The following is a 14818-nucleotide window of genomic DNA, read 5'->3' on the forward strand; positions in this document are numbered from 1 at the left end:
GTAAAAGGTAATTATATTTGTTCCAACGACAACTGAAATCCTCTATATGTGCCATTCAGGCTAGGAAACGTCTCCCTGATTTTTAAGACCGCACATGTAGGCATAACTCTGCGGACATCTCTGCCAAGAAATCTCCAACACCAGCGGCAAAGTTGACAATATGCCACATGGCGGTATTTCCTGCAACAGCAAATGGAGTATAATTAGTTTAATAAATAAAAGTGAGAGGTGGATGTTTTTATTTTACTTTGTGTATGTTCTATATCTATATGCAGTTTACTTAATGATATGGCACCATAGAAATTGTATGGCACAGCAGAAATTATTATTGTATGAAATATACTATTTGTAATGCATATTTTTTTTAAAACACATACTCGTCCTGTCTATTCTGAATCATCAGTGATGTATTGTTGCCTGTATTGGTAGTATGCAGTATCCAGTGCACCATGGTTAAGGCACACTGGGTTGGAGTCTGGGTGTTGGGTTGTACATTTCTGGGGAAAGTCTAGTTCTTCACATTTTTCACGTGTTCTCTCAAGTTCCTGGTAGCAAACACTTGCTCTTGTTTTGGCCATTGGCTGGCAGTTACCACAGGAGCACCTGAAAAAAAGAAATAAATAAGTATCACATTTGCTGATAACTTTCCTTGTCTCTCTCTGCAGGAAGACAATCGCAGTTGTAATAAAAACAGTTGGACTCTAAATAATGTATCTTTCGTAAGTGTGTAACATAATATTCAGAAGGAGCTTCAATGTAGCACACCCTTATAAAAAAGTAGTATACTGCAAGTATACTGGGTCAAAATATTATGGTTTTAGTATACTGTTAGTATACTAGTAGTATATTAGGCTGTACTAATTTGACCAAAGCATACTTTTAGTATACTACTTTTTAAAGTAAACAAACATTTTCGTTTTTCATGGTTGCCTCCTGTAACTTACAATCCGATTTTAGGGTTACTTTTTAACCTGAACGGATTGCATTGAGTGAGAAGTTATTTACACTCCAAGAATTACAAAGTGGCACGGCTAATCTCTCTAAAGTAACAGGTTACAGCGCACTGTATCACCTGATTGCAATGTAAAATGTACCATTTTAATGGAAACGCATCATTCATTACACCATTCTTTCTATTTCTGCATTTGTGTTATTTGCTAAGTTTAAAAAGAGGTTTGTCTCCAGACAGAACGTGTTTTACTAAGTAAGTGTTTGTGTTTCTCTCAAAATATGTGATAATTCAGTGCAGAGTGCAGTGCAGTGACGGCATCCTTTTCACCATGCGAGTAAAGCGATCAATCATCTTTATATAGCTAGAAAAACTGAAATTTGTTTCGACATCACCAGATATCCTTGATTTTAATTAGGAAACGGACGTGGATTAACAATGCTAGTTACAGTTTTAAAGGGAGGTAGAGGGAGCAGAAATAAACGTATAAAAGTACCAAGCCTATAACAAGAGCATTTAAAAGAACGACATTTAACGAACACAAATAACAATGAAACTAAATAATAATAATTTGTTTTGTAATCCATCGTAATAGGAAGGGTTTTATACAAAGCGACTTAGACTTGTACCAATTTATACCTGGGATTGAATGTACCGTAGTTGTTTTTTTAATAACATCTAATCACATTTAATAAAAACCGATTACTTCAGATCAATTGGTATGCAGTTAGTTTATACACTTTGTAGTATTAATACAAATAAAATAAAAACTTACCAATCTGTGTTATGTAGGCGATCGCCTTCATCGATGTCCGACTCACTTTCGTCAGATGCATTGCTTTCGCTTTCATACGGCTCAAATTGATATGGCTGTATGCCACACACAGCAACAACAAGCCCACTGTCAAAGAAAACTGTTATATATAAGAATTAAGAGATTCCTTGTAATTTGAGTATTTGAAGCTGTCAAATGTCAGAGTTCTTTTTTTATATGTAGAAATAAAGAAAATGGTGTTGAGCTTTCATAACAGTTTTATTTGAATTATATAGTCAGTGGCAATGACCTTTGAATGCACTTGTTTTCAGCAGGAAATATATATATATCTATATCTATATATATATATATATATATATATATATATATATATATATATATATATATATATATATATATATATACACATACATACACACACACACACAGTGCCTTACGAAAGTATTCAGACCCCTGACCAATGCTCTCATATTACTGAATTACAAATGGTACATTGAAATTTCGTTCTGTTTGATATTTTATTTTAAAACACTGAAACTCAAAATCAATTATTGTAAGGTGACATTGGTTTTATGTTGGGAAGTATTTTTAAGAAAAATAAAAAACTGAAATATCTTGCTTGCATAAGTATTCAACCCTTATGCTGTGGAAGCTCCCAGTTTACACCGATGAAAGAAATTGCCCTAACGAGGACACAATTACCTTACCATTGGCCTCCATCTATGAACCATTAAAGTTGCTGTCACATTTTCTGGATAAAAACCCCACTGTTGAAGGATCATTGGTCAGGCTGTGAATCTGAAGGAAAATGAAGACCAAAGAGCATTCTGCAGAAGTTAGAGATATAGTAATACAAATGCATAGATTAGGGAAAGGGTACAAAATAATATCCAAGTGTTTGGATATCCCAGTGAGCGCAGTTGGATCAATAATCAGGACGTGGATGCTGCATCACACCACCCAGGCACTGCCAAGAAAAGACCGTCCCTCAAAACTCAACGCTCAAACAAGAAGGAGACTTGTGAGAGAAGCCACAGAGAGGCCAACAATCACTTTGAAGGAGCTATAGAGTTCAGTGGCTGGGAGTGGAGTAATGGTGCACCAGTCAACCATATCAAGAGCTCTGCATAACACTGGCCTGTATGGGAGGGTGGCAAGAAAGAAGCCGTTACTCAAAAAGTACCATCTGAAAGCACGTCTGGAGTTTGCCAGAAAGCATGAGAGTGACCCAGCTGCAATGTGGGAAAAGGTTTTGTGGTCAGATGAGACCAAGATAGAGCTTTTTGGCCAAAACTCAAAGTGCTATGTGTGGCGCAAACCTAACACTGCCCATGCCTCAAGACACACCATCCCTACAGTGAAGTATGGTGGTGGCAGCATCATGCTGTGGGGATGCTTCTCATCAGCAGGGACTGGGCATCTTGTTAAAATTGAAGGAAGAATGGATGGAGCAAAATACAGGGAAATACTGCAAGAGAACCTGCTTCAGTCCGCTAAAAAACTGAAGCTTGGGAGGAAATTCACCTTTCAGCAGGACAATGATCCCAAGCACAAGGCCAAAGCAACATTGGAGTGGCTCAAGAACAAAAAGGTGAATGTCCTACAGTGGCCCAGTCAAAGTCCTGATCTCAATCCCGTTGAGAATCTGTGGCACTATTTGAAAATTGCGGTCCACAAGTGTCGTCCAACCAATCTGAACAACCTGGAGCAAATCTGCCAAGAAGATTGGGCAAAAATCACTCTGACACTGTGTGCAAAACTGGTACATACTTACCCCAAAAGACTTAACCCTTTGCGGTCCTATGTCGAACCTGGTCCGACATTGCAATTATTCCTATAAGGTCCAATGTCGGACCCTGTCCGACATCATCAAAAAGACGCAAAAAAATGGTTTTTAGTCGTTTTTTCTACGGAAAAAGCCGAGAAAACCATTCAATGGCCGAGTGGGAGTGACAGGAGCTGAGACAAGCCGAAAAAAAAAAAGGGCATCTCTCACGAATAGTCATACTTGCCCCTGGCATCAGATAGGGGCGGTCATAAGGAAACAAGCTGGATGGTACTGCAACAGCGCTCAGAGAATATCACAGACATTTGCAGAGCTTTTTTGAGATGTTATAGTAATAAAATAATGACTTGGATCGCATTATTGAGGCGTTTGGTGATAAAACGAGTGATCAGGAGATGATTGATCGGTATGTACGACTATTATTATTATTATTATTATTTATTTCTTAGCATATGTGAAAGCTATAGTGAACGAAAGGGTGGGGCGGGGCTGGAGATGCCTAGTGAGTGCTTTGTTGATATGCAGGGCCTTTCAAACCTGTTTGACTGGAAAAAAAAATACTTTTAAACAGTGCGTCTAAAATTAACTGCGCGTGTGAAAATAAATTGGACCTGACGCGCCTGACACGTACTTAATAAATTGACTGCAAAGGGTTAAAGCTGTTATTGCAGCGAAAGGTGGCTCTACCAAATATTAATGTGTGGGGGTTGAATACTTATGCAAGCAAGATTTTTCAGTTTTTTATTTTTCTTAAAAGTATTTCCCAACGTAAAATCAATGTCACTTTACAATAATTGATTTTGAGTTTCAGTGTTTTAAAATAAAATATCAAACAGAACGAAATTTCAATGTACCATTTGTAATTCAGTAATATGAGAGAATTGGTCAGGGCTCTGAATACTTTTGCAAGGCACTGTATATATATATATATGTGTATGTGTGTATGTGTGTGTATATATATATATATATATATATATATATAAACAAGTAGCTTTCGAGTTAAAGTGAATGAAAGCGATGAATAGAGAACAATGGGTAATAGGGAAATATGCAAATTTCAGCATTACAAGAGCCAATCAATTCACGTAAAAATCACGTAACTGCTTCTACATTCACAGCTTTTTAAACGTCAAAGCACAGTATCTGCAGACATGTTTCGCCCTATTTGAGGCTCATCAGTGCAGCGGAACTGTACATTAGCTTTTGAAAAGCTCAGAACAGTAAGTAAAAATAAGTAGCTTTTGAGTTAAGGTGAATGAAAGCAATGAATAGAGAACAGTGGGTAAAAGGGAAATATGCAAATTTTAGCATTACAAGAGCCAATCAAATCGCGTGAAAGTCGCCTAAAGGATTCTACATTCACAGCGTTTTAAGTCAAAGCACAGTATCTGCATGTTTTGCCTGCATGTTATTTAAACAGCAAGAATTCCACCATGCTGTAGAATTATTAACTGTATTAGCCTCTTCTGCACGTTGTACTTGCAAAAAAAGGAATTTGGCAGCCATTTAACATGTAATGGACATAAGATCCAAAGTATCATGATAGTATCAAATATCGTGATACTGTGCATGGTATCGTATCAATGCTCCATAACTGAAATATTGCAAAACACTATGTTGAATATTGTTGTTCAATATACAGGGTGATTAGAAAGTAAGGTTACCACGTCAATGATATGGTTTTATGATGTGGTAAACTTACTTTCTAATTGCCCTGTATATCCCCTTCAGTCACAGCATGTATAATTTGTACCATGTTAAGTTTCCTATCTATGTATCTATTTTACAATGTATAAATATATATTTTTTTAAAGTTTACTTTTTGGCAGGGCAGCTTCTCAAACTCCATAGAGTTCACACAAACTGTCTGTAAAATTTCCAAAAATTACATTAAAAAGTCGTGCCTGAAGGGGAGATATGAGGACACATCATAGTCAGAAGTGAGTAATTAAAAAAACAAAACCAGCATGAGTGAAAGAAGATAACCGCTGAGGGATGAAGAGCCATCGTGTTTGGATTTAAATTTCCCATTAAATCTGATTCCATGACAGAATCTTCCCACGATTTTGTAAGTGGTTGCAGGACCTTTGAGTTCCACCCATGAGATTTGAGAAACGTAAGCTTCAATCATGACCATTTAGTAGATCTGCGCAGGTTGATGTAACCATGGTGAGCTTGCTTTGCATCCCTGTTCATCAGTTTTATTGTAATGTAAACCTTTACTTGTACACAAGCAGGCCCCAGACATACAAGAGTGTTTAATGGCTATTTAAAGAACGTCCAGCCCCACTCCCACATTTAAAGGGCAGAAGAAATTGATTTATTTAAAAGAAAAAAGGCTTTGCGCTGTTGAGGTGAAATAATCTTTAAATGCTTATCAATGCTGAATGGTCCATTGCATTCAAATGAGTCATCAGGCAGATGCTGATTAAAACAGCAAGACATGTTCCACTGGAGGTCTGACTGAGGTACTGTGAGGCATGCATCAGTCAGTGGGATTCCACAGTGTTCCAGGTTCAGACTCATATACTGTGAGGCATGCATCAGTCAGTGGGATTCCACAGTGTTCCAGGTTCAGACTCCTATACTGTGAGGCATGCATCAGTCAGTGGGATTCCACAGTGTTCCAGCTTCAGACTCATATACTGTGAGGCATGCATCAGTCAATGGGATTCCACAATGTTCCAGGTTCAGACTCATATACTGTGAGGCATGCATCATTCAGAGGGATTCCACAATGTTCTAGGTTCAGACTCCTATACTGTGAGGCATGCATCAGTCAGTGGGATTCCACAGTGTTCCAGGTTCAGACTCCTATACTGTGAGGCATGCATCAGTCAGTGGGATTCCACAGTGTTCCAGGTTCAGACTCCTATACTGTGAGGCATGCATCAGTCAGTGGGATTCCACAGTGTTCCAGGTTCAGACTCATATACTGTGAGGCATGCATCATTCAGAGGGATTCCACAGTGTTCCAGGTTCAGACTCATATACTGTGAGGCATGCATCAGTCAGTGGGATTCCACAATGTTCTAGGTTCAGACTCATATACTGTGAGGCATGCATCAGTCAGTGGGATTCCACAATGTTCCAGGTTCAGACTCCTATACTGTGAGGCATGCATGTCAATGGGATTCCACAGTGTTCCAGGTTCAGACTCATATACTGTGAGGCATGCATGTCAGAGGGATTCCACACTATTCTGGAAAAGGTTAAGGCACTTGTGTTAAACAAGTGGAAACCACAGTTTTAAATCCATTTGATGAAATCTGTTGAGGCCTGGGAGGAAAACAACCAGGGACTCTAGTAGCATTTGGAAGAAAAGCATTCAAGTACAAACACAGAACCACTAAACGTTGAAAATGAGTGGTGTCTGAGGTAACAAGTTTCTCCATACTGCGAGTACCATTTACTGCAACACCACAGCTTGGATACCTTGCCGTGTCTGATCTAGGGTTGGAACAGTATTCGATTGTGGTGTTATAGGTCCATTTGTTTGTCTTGATTTATTTATCATTCAGCTAAAAGCATGAGTGCCGCTTGTTCCTCTCTGTGTAAATAACTGATTTTGGTGTGTGTGGGGTCAATCTTGAGAACACAAGAAGTTAATCCACATACTGCAAATCAATCATTTTAATCTACTTTACCATGATGCTAACCCCGCATTCCCCAAATGGCAGCTACGTCTGAAATACCTCTAATCCAATTGTCATGAAACCTTTTTCATTTCTTTTCTATACTATTCTGTACATACTGTTGATATACGTCATGGACATCCTCTCTTATTGTCATACTGATGGCTGGGATTTTGAATTTACAGCCGCGGCACAGGATGTATGTTACTGACATACTAAAGACAATACAAATATATTCAGTGATGATTCAAAGAGCAGATTAACTCATTGTGCGTTATTAACATCTGCTGCTTTTTAGATCCATTAAAAAAAAGACCCCAAAGATTTTGACAGTGAAAATGTAAGGGTGGTGGTTATTCATTTTAACTGCCTGTTTTTTATTTATACAGTATCTTCTTGATTTAATAAAGTTTAAAAAGATGCGTTTCACATGCTATATTGAGAATGTGGTATTTGCAATTATAGATCTGATTATTGGGGGGAATTAACACATTTACATGTAGATTCCCCGACTGTGCAGAATCGATCCATCCTTACAATGTCAGACTGCACAGCTTATGCTGTGCAGCTGTTCTAGTTTCTTCATTGATTTTTTTATTTCTAGTTTTATCTTTTTAAATCGATAAAGTAACAGCCAAATAACTGAATGAATTGGAAACTATTACAGATTAATTAGAATTATGTTTTTATATTACGCACGTAATAAATATAAACTGATCTGCATTGAATTTCGATAACTGGATATGTTGGCAGTATCCTTTTAATTCAGTTACAAATCTTGTGACTGTCAAAAGTTGTTAATTAATGAATGTTCTTGAGTAGTAAATTGGAAAGTCTATCTGTAAAAGACTGTTCATGCTTGCTTTTTGTGAGAATCCTTGTCTCTTTCCCCTGGAGTTTTTGTCACACGGGGCAAGATTTCTCATGAGTTTACATTAAAAGGCAATTTGCACCATTCTTTTTAATATTGCTAAGCCAATCAGAAACAGCTTAGGCACACTTTGGTGTCCTCAAAAGAAACTGTTTCATTATACTGTAGTTTGGCAACATTAACAGTTTTTTATAGTTTACATTTACAAAAAAAAAAAAAAAAAAAGTTTACATTTGGTTTACATTTACATTTGGTGAACTTGGTATCTAAATAATTTTTAGGGCGCTTGATTCCTCTTAACCTATGCAACATTTAAACTTCAAAGTATTCATGAAAAGCCCTTCAACAGAGTTACTGTATCACAGCAGCACATAACTGGCTTAAACCCAGCGTCTTAAAAGAATGTCACAGAATACCTGGAGGACACTTTAAATAAATCCTCAGCTCTGTTCTTTAATCCACTCGATGTACTGGAAGTTAGCTATTAAGAGTACTCTTGTGCTCCTTATTTAAGTATTCCAAGCATAGCTTTCATTTAAGTTATTTTCCACAATAACTGCAATCGTGAGAGTAATCTTGTTCTGTAGGTGAGCGCTGTAAATTCCCTGCTTCTTAAGCCATAGGTGCTTTATTATTATTATTAATAATAATAATAATAATAATAATAATAATAATAATAATAATAATAATAATAATAATAATGATGATGATGATATTAATGATGATAATAATAATGATGATGAATAAGAAGGAGACTGATTATAGTATGGCATCTGGTCGTGTTGATATAGAATTATCTGGTTTGTGAAGGGAAAAAATTAATGCCCCTATGAAATGCAAAAATGCTATATGTACTGGAAACCTTTTATTCTCCCGAGTGTTCAGCGCAAGCTATTACCAAGTGGGATCTAAACACAGACGCACGTGAATGCTGATGATACCAAATAAGAGAGGTGTAATGATTACCTGTGTATCTAGGAATTGTGACACGTTCTTAAAATGACACAGCGTAGTGTTACATTAGTATTTATCATTTGCATCGAGATGCAACACCAAAAGCACAACATTTCAGCTCGATGTAGTTCACCAAATGGTTCTTGAATGAAGAGTAAGTCTGTTTTATAGTTGGTATAAATACATACTCTCCCTGTCCCATTTCATTTTTGTCTGTTAGCAAAATGGTCCATCATTAAATGACCATTTGGCATTCCTGTATTTTACATCATACTGGTAGCCTATCGGGACTATCGCACGTATCGTGATGCGTATCATATCGCGAGAAGTGTTGTATCGTGACACTCCAACTGTGCACATGCTGCTACTGTAGTCTTTTAGAACATCTCTAGTTCTTGTGAGAAGATCATAATCTAGCGTGGCAATTAAACACATACTGTATCTTGTAACTAGTCTGAATGTGGTCACTTTTTACTGAAGTTATTGAGTGCACTTGGTTTAGATTCTCTCATTTTGATCTGGGCAGTGCTGCATGTTGTTACTTGCATTCTCTGGTTTGCTGTGTCTCATCAGCAGCAATGCCTGTGCTAAATCAGTGGTGGTGCTTCCTCTCCAGTAGAATCCACACAAGCAAGCAGCTGAAATATGATCCCCAAGGAAATGAATTGTATTTTTGCTCTAAAGAAGCAGGCAATGATCTCTCTGACATCTTGATACTGTACATGTTTGGTGTCAGCGTGTGTCAGAACAGAAATAAAACTTGTGATGGGTTTTATTAAGGAGTACTTTATGTGTTTTAGGCGAATCAATCGCTTCAGAGATTAGAAACTGTTTGAGATACAATAGGGAAAAACATTTGCAGGTTTATATATGTAAACCCCTATGGGGAACATTAAATGGTGACCTGCATCTTGATCTTTGTTCTAATGTGACTGACACATTCAGAGTTTTTGTTTTTAACAGCTTATACGGCATATATAGTGTTCCGTTTTTTATCTTGATACATTTTTCCCGGGAATTTTTCCAGAGTTTTATTTTACATATATTAAAATAGGGATACAATCGGTAAAAATGTGTTTTTAATTTAAACATCAGGAAAAATCGGGAATAAATATCTCAGTATATACACTTTATATGTGGAATATGATATGTAGCAGTTCTGGTTTCTGTTTTAAGTTTATTATCTCTTGGGTGTATGATTAGGCAGAATCTGGGCGGCAGTGTGGAGTAGTGGTTAGGGGCTCTGGACTCTTGTCCGGAGGGTCGTGGGTTCAATCCCCAGTTGGGGACACTGCTGCTGTACCCTTGAGCAAGGTACTTTACCTAGATTGCTCCAGTAAAAAACCCAACTGTATAAATGGGTAATTGTATGTAAAAATAATGTGATATCTTGTAACAACTGTAAGTCGCCCTGGAAAAGGGCGTCTGCTAAGAAATAAATAATAATAATAATAATAATAATAATCTGTGCAAATCAAGGCCATATTTCCTAAGTTACCTGGTACTTTAGTAACGTTTGGGTAATTGCTGTGCTGACAGCTAGTATCTGCTGAAGGTATGAATGTGACATCAGCACAAAACAAGAAAATTGACAGAACTGGATGGTCCACAGCATCGGGAGACGCATTCTTGTTTTAGTTTAATGTGTCGCTTGCTTTCAGACTGTTCTTTTATTCTGTCAGTACAAACATGTACCTCAATGCAGCAGTATTTGCAACACTATGCATCCTCTGCCTTATCTGGCCCTCTTCTGCTATTTTGGCTTTTTGGATATTTTTTGTTTTCTTTTGAATATTCATAAACTGATTTATGTTTCCTCCCCATTTCTCATCCACACAAAATACTATATTTCTGTGTAAGTATTTCAATTTCGTTTTTGATCAAGCTAGTGACTACGCCCAGCAAATCAGACTTTGATTGGCCGTTGGCCAACAGAATCGGGTGATAATGTGTTTGTGAAACAACAGAGAACCATTCGCGTGCTGTATCCTAGGATACAGTTTAGAGCTGCTTATTACAATGTCTGAGTCAAAATAAAACAGCATTTTAATCAAAATATTGTGTATTTCCTAAAAAAAATTGTACCAGGAAAATACTGAATATTTAATAAAAAATCCTGAAATTTTTCGGTAAAATTCGATATAAACCGGAAATGCGGAACGTGATGTATTGCAGTTGTTGTCCAGCCACATTGTTTTAATATCTCGCCATATCAGTGACAAATAACAATCGACTGTGCAGCACTTCACAGTGGTAATGTGATTTTTATTTATCTATCTATTTATTTATTTATTGTAGTTTCCAAATCATAGAGATCAAACACTTTCAGATTTGACACACAGATGTACAGTATTCTGTTATTCCAATATAATGACCATTTGATGACCATATAAGCTTTCTCTTGCATGTAGACACATTATACTGTTATTTTTTGACAAGCACTCAACACTGCGTTTCCTTCTGCTGCTGGGATTGACTTGCAAACTATCTGAGATCACTCATGCTCTTTTCGATCAGTTTCAATGAGGACTCTTGGTGAGTTACTGAATGAATGTCCTGTCGCTTTTAAATCTTTGACTTATTTAAGCAGAACACGAAAGCTGGTGGATTAATTTATAAATAGCACGTTTACAAAAACCTTATACATAGGGGCAATCTTGGACTTTTGTGCAGTGTCCGGTTGCAGATTGGATTGTAGACTGCCGATGGAACTGGCTGCAGTCCTAGTTTGATAGTGGAATGAGATGAGATTGACTTTGCAGACTTGTTTCGTGGTGGAGATGGACATGTGAAGGAGGTGTAACTTGTATTTTGCTGTTTCCTGTTGCAGATTGGTGGCCAGGTGGAAGAACTTGGCCAGCAGTGGCTGGATTTCCACGCACAGATGTCCGAAGAGCTTTGATCAGGGTAAGGAGAGGGCAAAGAGGGGCTACGTGTTTCTGGGAAACCAAGATCTACAGTAAGGAAGGGTTCTTAACTTCCCTGGTAATCAACAATAACCAATGCATTGAGAACACTTTATAATCCAAAAACAAATGTGTAGACTCTTCACAAAATCATTGGAATACAACTGAAAACATGCTGGTACCATAATAGAGGATCCAAATAGGGCACCAGAGTGATTAATGTTATAAAGAGGATTGCAAAATAAAAGCCACAACGATCAATAATTGAGTAATTATTAAATTGTTGCATCTTTACGGTTAATGAATGCATCATCTGCAGTGCTTGCCTTAAGATTTTGATTGACATCACATATTCAGGGTGGTGGTTTGTGGTTGTTGCATAGCTGTATCATAAACAAAGATCCAAATACGAGATCCCACTGTCTAATTACACATATCAGTGTATAGTATTTACAAACTGAACCGTACCATTTTTTGGTTTTTCACACAGACCCCAAAATCACTAATCTTGGACGACCTTGCCTAAAGTAACGTTATGTAGTCCCAGATTTGTGCTAATTAGGCCACGTCTAATTAACCATTATGAGCAATGAAACGATAAATATCTTCGAAGAGATATTCTGTCTGCGCGACCGCAGTTTTGAACAAACTTACTGTTTAAAGTTGATTTTACAACCAGCTCAAAAAGGGGGTAAAACCCCATTAATATGCATAACATTTTTATGTGTGGTCGGATAGGCAGGCTCAAAAAACACTGTGAATGGGGTAGCATTTGGTTGAATACTTTTTGAGATAGAGTGGCGTAAAAAACAGCTGTTTTTTATTATTTTTTTATAGAAATGATTAAGATGCTTTTTTATACACCTGTATCTTAAAAAGTATTGCAGATTTAAGGAACCACGCTCGGCATATACATAGTCCCGGGGGTGCAGATGTGCAACGGGGTATTCATAATTTTTTGGGGGGGTCCTAGTTTTACAGAAATTGAACCCCAAAGATAACGGTCTGATGTCACTGCTGTTTGACATCGTTGCTAGGCAGAGTGACTTGCGACCGTTCCATTGCACTGAATAGGCAGACATGGAATATATAGTTAAGCACACGTGGGCCACATTTGTGTTTCTGTCTGGATTAAAATTGGTAATTCATGATAATTTTTTTTTGTGTTTGTGCCTTCAACATTGGGGAAACTAATAATCATTTTTCTAATTTAGGAAATACGATTTTCATCTCCCCCCTCACACTTTTGTTGTTATGGTACGGTCGGGAGTTCGATGATAACGTTCCATTCCACAAACAAATCTATGTTGCTGTCGGTATTAAAACTGTTAACTTCTTTTAAATAATAAAAAGTGAAAAATGAAAGTGACCCTGTGTATAGTGTTACTTATTATACAATTAAGATAAAATTAAACTGCTGAGGACGCAACCTCTAGCATGTAGCTAGTACAGCAATTGCAAGCAACGACACTGTTACAATACAGATTTCTTTCGTTCAGAGAGAGCTACGTACTGATGTCCACATTTAGCGACGTTTGACAATAACAAAATGTGGGTTGACAACAAGACATAAATGATAACATGCTCCTGTTTACAGTTTTTAAAAGAATATTCCAAAATGAAAATGATTTTGTAAAGACATGAATGCATTTTATACGTTTATTCCTATCAAAAATTACTTATTTGGAATGTCACTTGTGCCTAGTTAGAAAAAAAAAAAGCATACTGCTCTGTATCACCAGATTTATATAGCGCCATTTTAAAATTCAGACACGGAATTAATTATCCCCATATTGTTTATTAGTTTATTAAAATGATATGATATTGCAATTAATACAGCACGTGCCAATTTCAAGCATGACACAGTTGTAATTGATAGGAAAACATTTTAAACTCTGGCAATTATAAAATGATGTTGCCTGGATGCAAAAAGATGAGCAATGGTTTCAATGTAATGATACGCATTGTACACAACGCATCAGACGGCCTAAAAACCTGCATGATTCTTACATGATCTTTCTAGAGAGAGTGGACAAAGCCATACAACATGAAGAATAACTGCCATCAGCACTACTGTTCAAATTTTTCCTCACACCTCCAGCCTCAGGGGCAGGGATTAACGTTTTTCACATTTGAATAAATCTGGCTTTTAAAAAAACTTTACATACTTGGTGCTTGTCTCTTTCTTATGTTCTATTTAGTGTCTTGTTAAGGTTTGGTTGCAAAAGTCCAAAAGGTTAGGAAATTGCAAGTTAAGGTAGCCACGCAAATTCTTCATGAAGACTGGCCACACGGACATAGCACTGGGAAATCAAAGTCCTTGTGATTGGTAACATGTTCAGTAACTGCATTAGCATTCCCACAATGTTTGCTCTCAATGTGTGCTTTAATGAACAACAGAATTCATTGTACTCAGAAATATGTAATTCATGTTGAGGTATGTAGAGATGAGTATTAGACTTGTAGAAAGCAGTACCTGAAAATGAATGAGACATGCAATATGTCAAACCCTACATGTATGTTAACACTTTCCATTACAGTTAGCACTGTATGGTGTACTGTTGATACATGTATGCTGTGGTACACAAAGCAGTGTTTTATGTCTCTTGTAAGCATAACATCCACGCATTACAATCCACCTCTTGTGAACTGCAGAAATCTGCAATTGTACCTAAACATTTTAATGTCATAATTGGCTTCCAGCATAACAGTATGTTAGCAAGCATTCATAGTCAACTGTGAAGTTTGAAAGAAGAATGGTTAATCACAGTGCAAACACACACACACACTGCAGGAAATGCAGTGACTCCTTTTGCCACGGGAAACACTGCAGTTAATACAAGAAAGCCAATGTTGCAGATTCCAGATACAGAAAATATTGTTTGTATGAATATTGCTGATAGCGTTTGGAGAAATATGGCTTGTTTAACATTAGTTCCAGT

At 37.1% G+C, this 14818-nt stretch overlaps 1 protein-coding gene across 1 annotated transcript in view; it reads left to right on the forward strand.

Annotated features, from left to right (window-relative positions):
* The window catches only part of LOC117433211 (speckle-type POZ protein-like), a 119026-nt gene that overhangs the window by 37795 nt on the left and 66413 nt on the right, over positions 1-14818 (forward strand). The window contains exon 2 of the mRNA XM_034055277.3: positions 11801-11877. The gene's annotated coding sequence lies outside the window, so the exon portion shown is untranslated. The remainder of the gene's footprint in view (positions 1-11800; positions 11878-14818) is intronic.

This window comes from Acipenser ruthenus, chromosome 33, assembly GCF_902713425.1.
Source record: "Acipenser ruthenus chromosome 33, fAciRut3.2 maternal haplotype, whole genome shotgun sequence".
Lineage (NCBI taxonomy): Eukaryota > Metazoa > Chordata > Actinopteri > Acipenseriformes > Acipenseridae > Acipenser > Acipenser ruthenus.